The sequence below is a fragment of the Taurulus bubalis genome (assembly GCF_910589615.1).
Source record: "Taurulus bubalis genome assembly, chromosome: 9".
In the NCBI taxonomy this organism is placed as follows: Eukaryota; Metazoa; Chordata; class Actinopteri; order Perciformes; family Cottidae; genus Taurulus; species Taurulus bubalis.
The window spans coordinates 22,565,300-22,581,358 of NC_136597.1; positions in this window are offsets into that span (position 1 = coordinate 22,565,300).

Genomic DNA, 16,059 nt, shown 5'->3' on the forward strand with positions numbered 1-16,059 from the left:
ACAACTCCCACGCACAGTTCCCGATGCAAGCGCGCAGTTCTCGCTCCTTGATGCAGTCTCTCCACCGCCTCGCGCGCACAACACTGTGCGACTGGCTGTCGTCAGAGGCGCAGGCGATCTGGATGCTGAGGGGAGGGACGCACTCTGGCCGGTATCCTCCTCAAGTGTGTGTATGTGTGGATGTGTGTGTGGTAACACTGTGTGTGTGTGTGTGCGTGTGCTGCGTTTGCCCATATGCGTTTTGATCAGCGCGCGCATGCAGTGCGTTCACTTTGCTGCGTTATTCTGTGTTTAGACTGCGCGTTTTGTTCCCGGGTCTTATCATCTCCAGATTGTGTCTGTCCTGTAATCGCGGCCCAAACTCCCCCTTTTTATAGCGCGCGCACAGGCGTTTGTGCGCACGCAAGAAGACGCACGGGCACACGCACGGAGGACACAATTCCAAAACGGGAGGATGCCTTTCGAAGGGGCGAAGTGAAACGACGTCGCTCGCGACATGCACATGTTTCACCGACAAGCTGCTGGCGTATGAAAAATTAAATCACATTTAAAGTCTCTGAGACTGGAGTGGAGACATTGGGGAAGAAGGGAGGGAGATGGGTCTGTAAGAAAGAAGCAGTTCCTGTTTCGAGAGCCTGATGGCACTGTGGGCTTCAGATACTGCAGACACACACACACACACACACTCACACACACATTCACAACACACAGGCACAGACAGACCATGCATGTTTCATATCTCATCCCCTGTCCATCTCCTGTGATTTTAAAAAACGGGGCGTCAGGCAAAATCAGTCCGAGATCGCAGGGGGGGGGGGGGGGGGGGGGGGGCTTTGAAAGCAGGAAGAATAAATATTGCATTTGAGCAGCAAACTCTAATCTCCAACCCTCCAGTTCTCATTTCCTCGTGTTTGCTGTGACGCCAGCGTGAAGAGAAGATCAGAACGATGTCGTCAAACACGACAATGAGCTGAATCCGTCGTCACCGGATCTCCTTAAATAGTCCGGGGCATCAATTCATGATCAATTCAGTCCGTTTTTAAAATGCATTTGTGTAATGTGGCTGAGGGCTGAGGACTCATTTGTAACCACTGCCCATGGTGTGTGCATTGATTAGCTGAGGTGTGTGTGAGAGGACAGCAAATGGGATGGATTCCTTCTCACCCATGAGAGGCCCCGGTTGGTTATTAGCCTGCTGCACGTTTGCAGGCCGGTGATGGTTATTTCATTCCTGGAACAAAGACTCACTCACTTGTTGTTACAATGTGAAGTGTCGGGGTTGTCTTGTTTGAATCTCATTCATTCATTTGGGCATTTGGAAGGATGAGAGGAAGGCAACAAGAGGCCGGTCCAATTAGAATTCATCTTGCAGATCTGAGGCCGGTGACACCGCATCTTTGTTCAAACGCCTCCACTTTAACATAAAAGCAAAATCCTCTCAGGCATTTGGTGTAATTTCCCAAAACGACAAAGAAAAACCAGAATTCTATAATGTAGTATACTCAGAGAGTATATTTAGATGTCTGCCCCTTACTTATAATCATCATCCTTTTCCTGTCATTACTGACAAGTGTAATGTTGCATAACTGTCATCTCTATAATTTGTATTACATTGTATTGTGTGATTGTCAGTGAAAGCTGTGTCCAGGCTCGACACTTCTTCAATTCTATATTAGGACTTTTTGAGGATTTTTTACACTAGTACACTCTGCTAACTAGAACCATATGGTTCTAGTTAGCCTGTCCCCATAGGATAACCTTTCATGGTTCTTCGTGGAACTAGTGCGAACACCTGTATAGTCCCTTTAACATCTGATAGATCTTTCTAACCAAGGTTTCTGTTTCAAAGGTTGTCCTCCTGAGGCCGTGGGAACCACATCCAGCAGCCGTGGGCCTTGTGAAGCTTCAAGGGTTCTTCAGAGGCAACTGGTTGAGGGTAGAACCTCAGCCCTTCAGGGAGGATCCCTTTGGATCCCTACCATCGAGGAGTTCTCTCTATAGAGACAGTCTCTATGTACGGAGAGCTCCTTAAATAGAGCTGACATTAATTATAAAAAGTCAGACACAACCTCTAATTAGCACCAATCAACACCCTGCTTATGAAACTGCTTTTAGCATCAGTTCCACCTTTTTTAAAATAGCGCTCTCATTTTGTGTTTTATACGTCTGCAATAACAAAGTGCTATTATTGCCTCATAGTTCTTTTTGCTTTCATTAAGACTACATATTTGTTCATATTGTTTATCTCTGGGATGTCATTTTGGATATGTAAAACATGATGTATGGTCAAATGAATATTAATAATAATACCAGTTTTTGTGTTCACATCAGCTATTAGAACCATAATCCTTTTACTTTATAGATGTTACACAATGCGTATTCAAAATAGCTGTCCAAGTACTTCAGTACTTGCCTTATTATTTTAATCAAGAAAATATGAGTATGCAGAGGATTCTAAAAACACGGAGTCTAAATATTTCATCTGTGACACTGCGGTCATTATGGAGGTTGCTATGTATGAAAACATCTGAAAGGGACTTGCATGCTTTTGGTCTCCAATTACCATAATGTAATGTATATATATATCCTTGGTTGTTTCCTTTAAAAAAAGAAAGTAACTCAGGCATTGAAATATATATGCATCGCGTGCATATTCCATTGTTTTCACTCAAAGCCTTCGACAAAGTAAATGCCACCAAAGTAGTTGTCTGGTTAAAATGTGCCTCTGTCTTTCTGCCATCCTCAAGCTTTTCTGCACAGACCCTCAGAGCAACTTAAGCCACTCAGGCATCCCGGCTACATGTGAATGTCATCAGCATCAGTTCACGCATGGCCAAGGCTCCCTTGCTATGAATTCAGGGTATTTTCTCTGTGTTTTAGAGATGTTTCCCAGCGCCTGGCCGTGAAACCGCTCCTTAAGGGGAGGGGGGACTTAGGCTTCTTCTTTTCCAGATCAGTAAACTATACCCAAGCAGACACAAACTCGGCTACTTTATTCGAAAATTCTGGCAGCTAGCAGCTAAATTCACAAACGACACGAAGGATGCAAACAACGGCAGAGCTAACGGTGCTTACCTGAGGGGTTAGCGTCGGCTGGAGCGGAGTAATCAGCGGTGACCGTTGATCACAGTGTAGAGAGGGGTGGCCGCTAGCTAGCAACAGAGAGACTCATGTGCAATAAACCCGCTACATAAACAGAGCACACAGGAGCGTGCATTTAGCACCTAAACAAATGAACGATTCAAAAAAGTGATTTTGAAGCATTATTCATCTGAGAAATAAAAAAATCAACCATTGTTAAAATGTTAGTGCCAAGGAATAAGTGTGTGTGGAGTGCTGCTGGGTGGATACAACCCAGAAAGAATGAGGTTAAACAAAGAGAAAGTTAGCTTCGGCAGGATGCACTTCATGAGGCGAGAGGCTAAGTTCGTGGTCTCTATCCCAGCCTGCGTCGTCTCCTTCCTCTCCGCCCCGCTAAGAGCTGCAAACAACAACAGAGGTAACAATGGATACCTAGTGACGCCACAGGCTTTGAAAGCATCCCATCAATAATTCATTTGTTCTGCTGTGCTCCTCAACACTGGCACGCACGCTTGTCCTTAATCTTCTGCCATACTAGGTGTGCGATGTCTGTCACTCTTGACTCTAAAAAGTTAATGGTTCTGTGATGAGATGATTAAATAACCATTTGATTGTTATGATGGAATCATTTCCCCTGTTGTTCAGCAGGTAAATGGTTTTGCATATGAAACCTGCGAGCCTGACATTCTAGCAATTACACTTTATTGATAAGCTCCGCCTTTTAATGAGCGTCAAGCCTATCGTCACATTAATACACTTCACAACATCATTTCTCTGCTTTACCGGATTAAATTCTGGTGTTTGGAATGAATGTTTTCCCCAGACAATAAGGGGACACATTTTCTTTTCCCCCTTTGGAGTAAAACAGGACTGCGACCAAAATAATATCTGATTGCATTCGTTTGTACAGGTGTTAATGATATTTTAGTTGATGACCTACAGAAATAAAGTCCAGAAAAAGTACCACAAGCGTTACTGTATTCAAAGTACAGCATGCGCTGCTTTAACAGATGGCTGCACTGGACCTCTTTTATAGCACAATACTTTATGATGTATCTCTTGAAGGGCTGAGGCTGGAAAATCTACTCTGCAGGTGGGCTGACATCTTTCACCAGCAGAGATGGATATGAAAGTGTCAATGGAGGGTTTCTAGATAAGCATTCCAACCGTTTTTTTATGCGAGTGAGGTTTTTTATGTTTTATTCTCTGTTTTATTTATTTTTTGCAAGTGCTAAAGGTCTCTTATTCTAAAAGTTTTTGACTTTTACATTGAGGTTCAAACTAGAATATTGTGTAGTTTTCCTTCCAGCACAGGATTCTGGACTGCTCTTGGTATGAGAGGAAGTTAGTAAAACCCTCCAGCTGAGAAGAAATAAACACAACATCTGCTCTACGTAAAATGGACCTTTATCAATACATTTTAATTATTGTAATGCAGAACATGTATCTTCTTTTTGTTTTGTCCTTTTCAGCAGCATGTAAACACAAATAAGTCTCTAATTCTTTACTCTTAATTCTCTGTTAAACTCAAGTCAAGTTAGTGTTACTCCTACAGCCCAATATCACACTTCTTCCTCAAGGGGTGTGCCCTGTGACCATGTACTGATTCTATACTTTGCAGCTGAGTTAGATGCTGTGATTTCAGGACCATGGACAGCGACAGCCACCGGCCTGCTTTTTATTCTGTTCAGCACCACGGACAGATCCAGACTGAGGCAGACAGGTCCACAGCCACAGGAATAGCATGTGCTCTTTCTCCAGCAGCGTAGAAAGAAAGCTCAGATACAGTAGAGCCAAATGATTCGCCTCCCTTTTCTTTATTCATTCCTGTCAACAACAAGCACAGACTCACTTCCTGCAGCAATAACCTCAGCAGGAAACCCCAGACGTTCTGCTGCCGGGTGTGAAAGGGTTAATGTCAATATCGATGTGATGCTTTTTCAAGGAATGCAAGGTTCAGAAAATATGAATGCCTGGTAGGTGGATGTCAAAGTTGACTCTGAATCAAGGATTCATATTGTAAATATACATTTCTGATAATTTTTTGGAAATCAACAGGCATTCAGTATGTAAAGTGCTGACAGCAGTTAAGGTCTATGTTACCGGTTTACTAAAACCCAACTGGAAAACAATTGCAAGTTTCCAAGTTTTCCAATGTTGGGAGAAGTATTAAGATACTTATGTTAAAGTAGGAGAGGTGGAAGTATTTTTACTTAAGTGCAATTTTAAGTTTAGGTACTTGAGCATTTTCATTTTCTGCTCACTTTACACTTGGACTACATTGCAGAGGTAAATATTATACTTTTTACACTACATTCAAATGATTTTATAGTTACTTTGCGGATTAAATTCAGTAATACAAAATTTAGTCAAGAAATAAAATATGACATTGTTATTGATTAAGCTACACAGCACAATATATAGTAATTGAGCTCCACCTTTACCAGCCGTAACATTAAAGTGATGAACACATTGATTTATCAATAATTACAATCCAATAATGTATTATATTGTTTCGAAATGTGTCATTCTGCATAATGAATACCATGACCTAATAATTTTCTGCTAATATTTCAGGTACTTTTACTTACTTTTGAATGAAACTCCTTCATTAAGAATTCATATTTAAAAAGTTGTAGTAAAAGTATGTAATACCACAAAGAAAATGTACTAAACATATACAAATATAAGTACACACTATGTAGCTTTGTTTTTGTTACAATATTATACAAACACATTTATTATAATATTAGTTTATTATTATTATTAATGCAGTAAATTTACACTGCAAAATAGCACATTTTAATAATTGTAATACTCTTGGGTTATTAATTTATTGTGTAACAATGCATTGCATTTTATAAGATCATCTGCAAAGTAATCTGTAAAAACAGTACATGTACCTAACACATGTAGTGCAGTATGAATTAAAATATTACCAAATCAAATGTAGCGGAGTAAGAGTACATATGAAGTAGAAAAACATTAAAACACACAAATAATGTACCTGCAACTCATAATTATACTTTGCAGCACTTGATTAAATATACATAGTTAGTTTCCACCCCTGCATTTCATAACATGTTGAAGCTTTTATCCTTTTCATCTGTTAGATTAACAACTTAATCAATAGTGTTCACCAGCAGTTTGTAAAAGCATCCCGATCATTGCCACAGCACCGCCGATCAATCCTTCATGCTCTACCCCTCGTGGCCTTTTTAGCAACGGCCCGACTAAAAGCCTCTGATTTACCACCATCTTGCAACGTGCCTATCCTCCTGACCTTTAAGTTGAATATGCTTTAGTGGCACCGGCGCTTATTACACTTCAGGACTACTCTTGCACTTCCTCGTGGTTTCCTGACAAAACAACAGCCAGACGCTCTCCACTCCTTCTCTCCACTCCTCTCTCCACTCTTCTCTCCACTCCTTCTCTCCACTCCTTCTCTCCACTCTTCTCTCCACTCTTCTCTCCACTCTTCTCTCCACTCCTTCTCTCCACTCCTTCTCTCCACTCCTTCTCTCCACTCTTCTCTCCACTCTTCTCTCCACTCCTCTCTCCACTCTTCTCTCCACTCCTTCTCTCCACTCCTTCTCTCCACTCTTCTCTCCACTCTTCTCTCCACTTCACCTCATAAAGCATGAAGACAGTCGTGCTGGTGAATTGGATCATGGCGTGCAAAGTAAAGCTTGTTCACCAATATTGCTTAGTAAAAGTACTATTTCATTCACGGTTTAAAGTGGCAAAGCGGTTTAAAGTAGTTTTTATTGTAAAAATAAATACATAGACAAAACAGTGAGACACAAGTCAGCAAAACATCATATATTCAAGTACGGTGTGTGGTATAGAATTATGATGTGTGTGTGTGTGTGCGTGTTTGTTATTTCATCTCTTTCAATAAGAGCAGATTAATATGTATGTGCGTAAGCGTGTATGCATGTACGTGGGTTTCAATTGGGTTTCAGGCTAAACAAGACAAAAATATGGATATTAATAGAATGGGTAGTGAAGGATGACCAGATGGGGTGGTGTTCTGTTGTATTGTAAATGATGGAGGGGGTTAGATTTTCCATTGTCCTATTCTGACATCATAACAATGTTGTGCAACTTCAGTTATCCCATTTCATTTTTTGCCTCAATAATTTTCGATTTTTTTTTTCCAACCTGCAATATTAATCTTCACTTTTTTTGTATTTCCATTTGACATTCCTGTGACAAGTATGGGGCACATTTGGTATCAGTGCTGAGGAGCAGCTTGGCTTTTTACATTAAACATTTAATTTTCTTCAAAAGCGCAACATTAGGGGCAACATATGCTTCTCCAACAGATATCAAAAAGTGAACATGATTACATATTTTGTTTTATATGATTAGAAGTTAAACATACATGTGTCTATACGGTATTGTGTGTGTGTGTGTGTGTGTGTGTGTGTGTGTGTGTGTGTGTGTGTGTGTGTGTGTGTGTGTGTGTGTGTGTGTTTGTGTGTGTACATCACTCTGTTCAGTATGTGAAACGGCTGCTGCAGTGAAAAAAAGAAAGCAGTCTATCTGGCGAGGTCGGAGAGGAAAACGACCCTCAATGGGCTTTGAATTGCCAAGATCCTGAATAAGCATTGTATTATGGGCTTGCAGGCAGCAACCAAGTGTTCGTCAAATTGGATCTGGCATTCCTGACATCTAGTTTTACCTTTGCAAATGCATAACCCACAATCCATATTCAAAATCCAACACTAATAACATCCTGTCATGCTGTAAAGAATATTATTGACTGACTGCATGGAGTTTAGGGGCGGTCATTTGGGTTTCGCAGCGTGACATGCTTGGGTGAAAGCGATTTAAATGGCGGTGCAGTTTGAAGCCATAATGTTGCAAACGTGTCAAACCAACGGCACAAGGAATCATTGAGATCATGGAAATATGTTTTGAGACAGTGGGAGTTGCACCGGAGGACGGTCTTTTGTGATGCTAACAACAATGCTAATTGCTCATTTATCCGAGGGTTGGACACCCGAAAGGGGGGCTAGCGCCGTGGTAACGCCTCACTCATCAACTCATCAATTAATATCAGGCTGCTTATACTATAATGAAGAATGCATACTATCCATGTGACATTAAGACAAATACATCATACCTTTCAGAGGGATAAGAAGGGACTTACACACAACAATTGCAGCAAATTGGACATAGCTCTGTTAGGCCAGTGGCCATTTGAACAACACTTTTTCTTCAGTGGTTTAGATTTCCCACAAAACAATTGGCAGGCTGTGGCTCTCTCGCTGCTACTCGGCTCTCAGTGCCGTGCAAGAAGTGCTGCAAAGAAGACAGATGCTCCCATGCTACTTGCCCACACTGCTTTGGGCGGACTATCATTCCCATTAAACTAATAACAGTTAGCCTCTTATCTCACAATGTCTTGGCAAAGTCACTTCCACCCTTGAACAAAACACAATGTCTTTGAATGCTAGGAGCTTAATCTATCGCTGAGGCCCAAATGAGACCGCGTAATCCTGTGCAATTTGCCTTCTTGTACTCTCCATTATCACATATTTTTTTACAGTTGTTTTTGTACACACATTTCTGTTTGTGGGGACAATCATACCATTCCTCGGCTTCAAGAGTAGGCAGAATGTAATTATTGCTTTCACTTTTCTGCTCAAACAACAAAAAGCATTGCAGGATTGAAGTGTTCTTACAACGACACTCATCCTGTATACGTCCCACTTACAATTGTGTGTTTGTCATATTGTGCAACTAGTCAACGATGTATGCAAAATCTATTTCATTGTATTTTCATATCAAAATCCAATAATCGATACGTCCTGTAAATCAAGGTATAGTATGTGCTTACATGAGCCAACCAATTTGAACCGATATATTATGACATCCCTCCATCAATCTTCTACTTTTAGCACAAAGGGAGGTGTTTGTGGAGCCACGGTCTCCTGTAGCTTCATATCACACGTTTAAGTGCTCCAATCAAATGCAAAGGATTCAATATAACACCCTCTTGTAACTGCATACCAAACAACGATTCCATTTAACACAGGAATACTCAGTGCAGAACCTAAACACACGCTTGCTACATAGTGTGTCCACAGAATAAACATCTGTCTTCACACACACGACCACTTCGGGTCTGGAAAAGAGCAGCGCTGACATGAGCTTGACTGACTAGCGACTACAGAGGAACCAGCGAATGAAAAACTGATGTGATGAATTGTCAACATTGACTTTTAGTTTCACACTGGACACAAAAAGAGGTCACCTGAGTGAAAGTCATCTGTGTGTTTGTTTGACCCATCATCAACCACCTCTAACCATCCTCTGTGGACTATTTCTCACCGCTTACATTGGTGTCAGTTGACACCCTGGTGCGTGTCATACAGAGAGGCTAAAGGGTACTTCTGTGTGTCACTATCAAACACTGAGGGCCACTGATCTCAAATGCTTTCTAAAAGGGCTTTATTATTTCCTCTTTATGTTAATATGTCATGGAGGATACTTTCTTTGTACATAAAAATTTCCCCTGAAATATTATACGCGTCAGTCTAGTCATCAGTGGATGGTGAGATTTTTCTGTAAAAGTAGACTAATGCTACGTTCACGGCAAAACCTTACCTTTTTTGCAACACTTTTTCCCAACGCTTTTCCCCAGCTTTTTCGCGTGAGTTTACCCGCTCGACTTTATGTGGTTAAATTGCGTACTTTGTGCCGGAATTTTTTCACAACGCTTTTTCGCAACGCTTTTTCCAAACGCTTTTTCCAAACGCTTTTTCCAAACGTTTTTTCCCAATGCTTTTTCCCCAGCTTTTGCGCGTGAGTTTCCTGCTCGACTTTATGTGGTTAATTTGCGTCCTTTGCGCTGGAATTTTTTCCCAACGCTTTTTCCAAACGCTTTTTCCAAACGCTTTTTCCAAACGCTTTTTCCAAACGCTTTTTCCAAACGCTTTTTCCAAACGCTTTTTCGAAAAACGCTTTTTCACAACGCTTTTTCACAACGCTTTTCCCCAACGCTTTTTCACAACGCTTTTTCCAAACGCTTTTCCCAACGCTTTTCCCCAACGCTTTTCCCCAACGCTTTTTCCCAACGCTTTTTCCCAACGCTTTTTCCCCCGCTTTTTCGCGTGAGTTTACCCGCTCGACTTTATGTGGTTATTTTGCGTCCTTTGCGCCGGAATTTTTCCGCAACGCTTTTTCGCAACGCTTTTTCGCAACGTTTTTTTCCAACGTTTTTTCCCAACGCTTAAGGTCGCGGCGAAATTTTTCACTACGCACCATTCGTGTTGTTCGCGCCGCCCGGCAGAAATTTGCGTTGTGCGCAACTCTTCGCGTCTGTGCATTGACTTTGCATGCAAGCTACGCTTTTGGTGTGTATGCAGCATTAGAAGTCTGGTAAAGTCGGGTCGCCAGCTTAACCATGACATGCATGCATAGTCTGAGAAAGACCAAACATAAACACGTCTTATATATCTGATATGTACAGAAAAATATCATCTGCATAGAATGATGTGTGGTGTTTTGTTCCTTTCTTGGATGATTGATGGGAGATGCTATCAGGAGGATGATGAATTTATTGAATGGTGTTTTGCTCATACTTTCACATCAGATTTAAATCCAAGGAGAATAAGGTGTCCATCAATATTCCCACTCAATCTGATTTCAGAGACATGACTGCTTGCAATGGGATTACTTTGAGCCCACCAGGGTGAACCTGGGAATTACATACTATGCTAACCTTGATGATGGGCCCTTTGAAGATAACCTGGGAGTGTAATACTTAAATTGGATGAAAACTGTATTGTAAAAGGAACCTTTCCACTCGTAAAAAAAATAACAAAGTTCAAAACAACACGTCAGTTCCTACAAGAGGTGTCAGCCTTGACAGAGTAATTTGAAAAAATAGGTCCAATTACATCATCAGTGGCTGACAGGTCCTTTGATGCCGTCTAAATCAGGGTAGTGTGTTCTTATGGAGAAAAAAAAACATCATAACTATGAGTCTGGATGGCAGACACTGATGGAGGGTAGAGGGGGTTGAGCAATGGCATTCTTTTTGTGCTATCACCTTGAGAGCCAGTGGAGTATAATTTGTAATAAAGACTTGTGAAAGCATTATATACCTGTCGGCATACTGTGAATAACTCAGCAAAGGCACTTTTGACAGGGTCTTAAGGTGGAACGTGTATTTAGACGCATTGCCAACAGCCAACAGCCAGTCCTTTCTTTATATCATAACATGTATGTTGTGCTTGTTTTTTTTAACTTTATAGTTAGACATTTAAGTCTTTGCAACTCTGTGTCTTTTGAAAATTCAACTATGTTCACCTCAGGTTTCAGGACTCATATCATTGAGTTGGTGTGAAGCAGCTATTGTAATTCAAAAAGGCCTTTTTACGATCGAAGGAAATGCATTATCTTCGTGGGGGGGACCCATACACTCTGTAGAATGTTCCAACCAAAATATACATTATGCAGAGGTTCCACCACTTGATGTTGGTCAAATGAAACTACGACCATACAGTTAATGGTCAATAACTGTAGCTGCTCTTTTATCTTTTTAGTTTTATCTAGCCATTTGGGTTTTCATTTTGCCAGTGAGAGCAATGTGACAAATGTGTTCCTCTGTAGACAAGCTATTACGAGCAGCGCTTTAGCCTCAGACCCCTGCAGATATTCTGCTCATGGCCTCTGAAACAATGGCTCCATTTTTATTTATTTTTTTCATCTGCAGGGCACCATCCATTGCCAGGGCTCCTCGCCTGTCACCCGAGCGCACAGACAATAGCTTCCTGACACGAGAGCTCCTTGTAAAAGATGTTGCCACACAGGAAAGTATGTGCACAGACAAACACACAGTCGCCACAAACATGTTGGTACAGGAACACACAAATACTCACGCGCACCCACACACAAATCTAATCTGCCCCCGAATCAAATCCCATCCTTTTGTTTTTTCAGACAGTAAAGGAGGGTGAGGGAATGGTATTGGGAGTATTGTTCACCGGTAAAGTAATCACTATTTCAAGCGGTTTTGGGGTCACCTCCCGCTCCTTCACTAACGCCACACCATTCTGAGGGCACGAGAGATTGCAATCACTTTATAGCTGCCACCATGGCTTTAGCAAGTTGTTGACAGCCAAATCCATGCCGATCCGTTGAGTGATTGCGTGCTGCGAAAGGTCTAATCTCATTTTCTCTTCAGCTTCTGACTCCCTGTAAATGAACACACATTAGTTTAGGTCTTCGCTATGTTTTCTCCTCTATACAATGCACTGTTGTATCACACGCCAAGTGCATTTTATGAATATAAATCAACGAGCAGTATGGAAAGTCACCAATCATCATTAAAGCTTCCAAGGTGTTACAGATTATACAAAGCTAAATAAATGATGTGTTTAATCTTGGACGACCAAGACGGTCTGACAGAGAATTTGTGTGCTTTGAATGCAAATAACTGTTTAAACTACAAGCCTTTCACCCCAGAACTTTTCCTAAATGTTTTTTCTGAAGCCTAAAAGGAACTTAAACAGCTCCCAGTACTTCTTCTTTACAGTCACCATCATGTCAGACAATTGTATTAATGCTATAATCAGAGAGATTTCAATATTAATTTGTATAAATGTTCGATAAATTGACCTTTTGGATGGTGGTGGTCCGGGTCACTTCCTCAAACTAATGCATGTTAGTCTGCCCAATATGAACACAGTGTGTTTAGATCCCTTTACACTTCAGAAAGGCTTCATAAATATGGTGACGGTCAGCGTTAATGGATTTTGTTGATGTCACACAGACAAATCTTTTTTCCAAAGGTCTGCACTCTTAATGCTGCTCATGCATTTATTATTGTCACGAAAAGAGTCATGGGGAAATTATATGCAATCTTAAAACAGAAGTAAAAGGAGCTATTTCATACAAAACCAAACTGTTGGATACCAAGGACCATGTTCAGTACTTGTTGTGTTGTATTGTTGATTACCGTGACACCGGCCTCCTGTTTAGTGTGTCCGCTGAAGTGAGTCATCGCAAAGAGGGAGACACGTGAAACCAGAATCTATTTTAGTACAGCTTTTGATGGATAATGTGAGGAAATTAATACACCTGAAATCCTTTAGTGACTGTGAGCAAATACAATAACCACTATCCCAGGGGGACTGTGTCAGTGTCTACTGTGTGATTCTTTGCCATTTGTTCTGTTTTGCGCGACACAAATTCATTCAACCTATTCATCCAGTATCCCTCAGTCGATGCATTCGGTCTCACTGTATATACTCAACATACCTATGGATGTACTGATGCATAAATATGATCACTTTACACAATACAACTGTAATAGAAAGTCCTGTCATGTTGTTATCATGTTAAATCAACCCGCTTGAGCTTCGCACCATGACAAACTGTCTTCAACACGCTGTAATTGTTTGTCGTCTGCTGTACATTAGAGCTCCATTGGGGCATCAAAAAGCCATTACTTTTTAAACATCGTTGGTTTTCTTATCGCAGAAAATCTTCATACAGACGGCTCACATTTTTAACCCCTCACATAACTCACAGGGAAAATGTCTGAGTTTGCAAGAAGCTAATGGCTTGAATCTGACGCCTCATTTGAACAAGGTGGCCTTCCACCAAGAATATTCCATCTCTGTCATTTTGTCTCTGAAGGCTGGTGCCATTAGCCCTAATGCACTGATGTGGCGTCTGTGTTTCAGGCCTTTATTGTAGCAACCTCTGCTTTTCCCCCCCGAAACCCTAGACATTTCTGTGTGTTTTTACAGGATATATGGTGGGCTCGTGACCACAAAGAGGGCCACATTTTGCTTCTACAGCTGCAGTGTGCTTGTGCCAAGGAAGACATAAAAACATGAAATGTTAACAGGTTCTTTGGTACTCTCTGGGTCTGCAGTATTACATACTGCTTCCAGTGCCTTTCTATCTGTATGAGCCACGACAAATCACTTTGACAAACTGTATTTTCATTTCAAAGAGACGAAATGGATGCAGCCAGTCCAGAGATAGTTCTTCTTCCCTGTCATCCTAGTGCCTACATTACCCATAGAGCAACATAGCTGATGTAGTAATGAGCTCCTTGAGGCAATTTTCAAAGCTTTTTTTTAAAGTTTAAGTTTATTTTACACGTTTATTTATCAGATTTTACACGGCTCCCTCTGGAGCCATAAACTACTTAAAACCGTGAAAGTGGATGATTATATAATAACTTTTTTTCTTCTTCTTTTACTTTATTTCTAAAACAGATCACCATCTAATCCACATTAGTATATTCATCACACATATATATATATATATTGTAATGAAACTGACAGCTTCGCTATTCACACTGCCAATTCGTGGGTCTTTTTTTTCCCCACCAAGGACTCGCTAGGGGTGAAGCTTTGACGTTTTTTGGCCAGCTTTGTGTCACTGCAGCGCGGGCAGAGCATGCAGATGAACAGGGGCTCTCACCAGGGGGCCTCACCAGGGGGCCTCATGGATGGAGACATGCCAGTTTCACTTTGGGGACGTCCCGAGACCAGGCGTTAGCGAGCCGCTTCAAGAGGGCGGCTTTGACCGCAGGTGTGCATTCGTTTTTTTCATTGAGAGAAAACTACTTGCTTTTACCCGTCACCTAGCACCAGCTTTAGGTAGCCAGCCAGAAAGTAGAGGGGTAACCGTGAGGCGAAGTATCAAGGGAGTAAAGAAAGAAAAAGAAAAATTGATTCAATGTTTGCCTGTAGGGTAGTATTGAGATTTTTTTCCATATGTTGTCATGTATGAAAAGAGCCAACATTAACACTCAAAGCAGACTATTTGAATACATCCATCCATTTTAACCGCTTATCATGTTTAGGGTCGCTGGAGCCGATGCCAGCTGTCATTGGGTTCACCCTGGACAAGTCGCCACTATCACAGAGCACATATATAGACAACCATTCACGCTCACATCCACACAATTTAGAGTCCAATTAACCTGAGCTGCAGGACTGTGGGTGGATGCCAGAGAACCCAGAGGGAACCCACGCAGAACATGCAAACTCCACACAGAAGGACCGCCAAGACCGGGATACGAACCCTGGCCCTTCCTACGGTTTGCTGATTCGGTGATGTCATTTAGAAACCAACTAAAGACATGCATGTTTACACTGGCGTTTGTTTAAATACATGCTACGGCCTGCTCTTTATCTGTTTTTATTCATTTATTTTCTTTATTTGTTTTACTGTGTTTTTTATTGCACCATCTTTTTAATGTGTATTTTATTATGTTTTCTAAACTGTTTTGGCCAATTTGGTTTAATGTATGTGTCTCTCGACTCCTGCACAGCACTTTGTGACCGTTTGCGATAAGTGCATTATAAATACACTTTACTTACTTACTTACTTACTTTTGCTGTGAGGCGACAGGTCTAGCCACTACACCACCATGCAGCCCACTATTTGAATAATGTAATTAAATTATATGTAAATGCTTTACACTGTACAACCTAAATGACATGTGCAGTAGTACTCACCAAGACTTGTAACCAGACAAACTGATGTGGAGTTCCCCTTTAAGGCATTGTGGGCGGTGACACATTTCCTCTGTGTGTACAGTATCTCTACACACTCACTGCACTGCGCTCTAAACCATCCTCCTTTCCTGTATTATGAGCTGAAAGCTGCTGCTCATTAGTAGATTTCATTGTCTGGATTCATATGGTGCATCGTCTCCTTGACCATGATTCACATACCTATGGTCGTCCGGTCACAGTGACTATGCTGTGCCATGCTGGGCCATTGAGAACCAGACACATTTGATATAGTTTGGAATGAACTGGACCCCTCGAGGTGCTGTTTTGACTATTGTGATTTGTGCTTGGATTGTGCAATTAAATTAGTTAACTCCTCTGCGCCGCATCTTCATCTTTATTCTGGTCCCTGAGAATCTTCCTCTGACCTTGCTCGTCGTCTGCCAGCTGCTATCAGAGTTCAGCCACAACGCCGCATGGT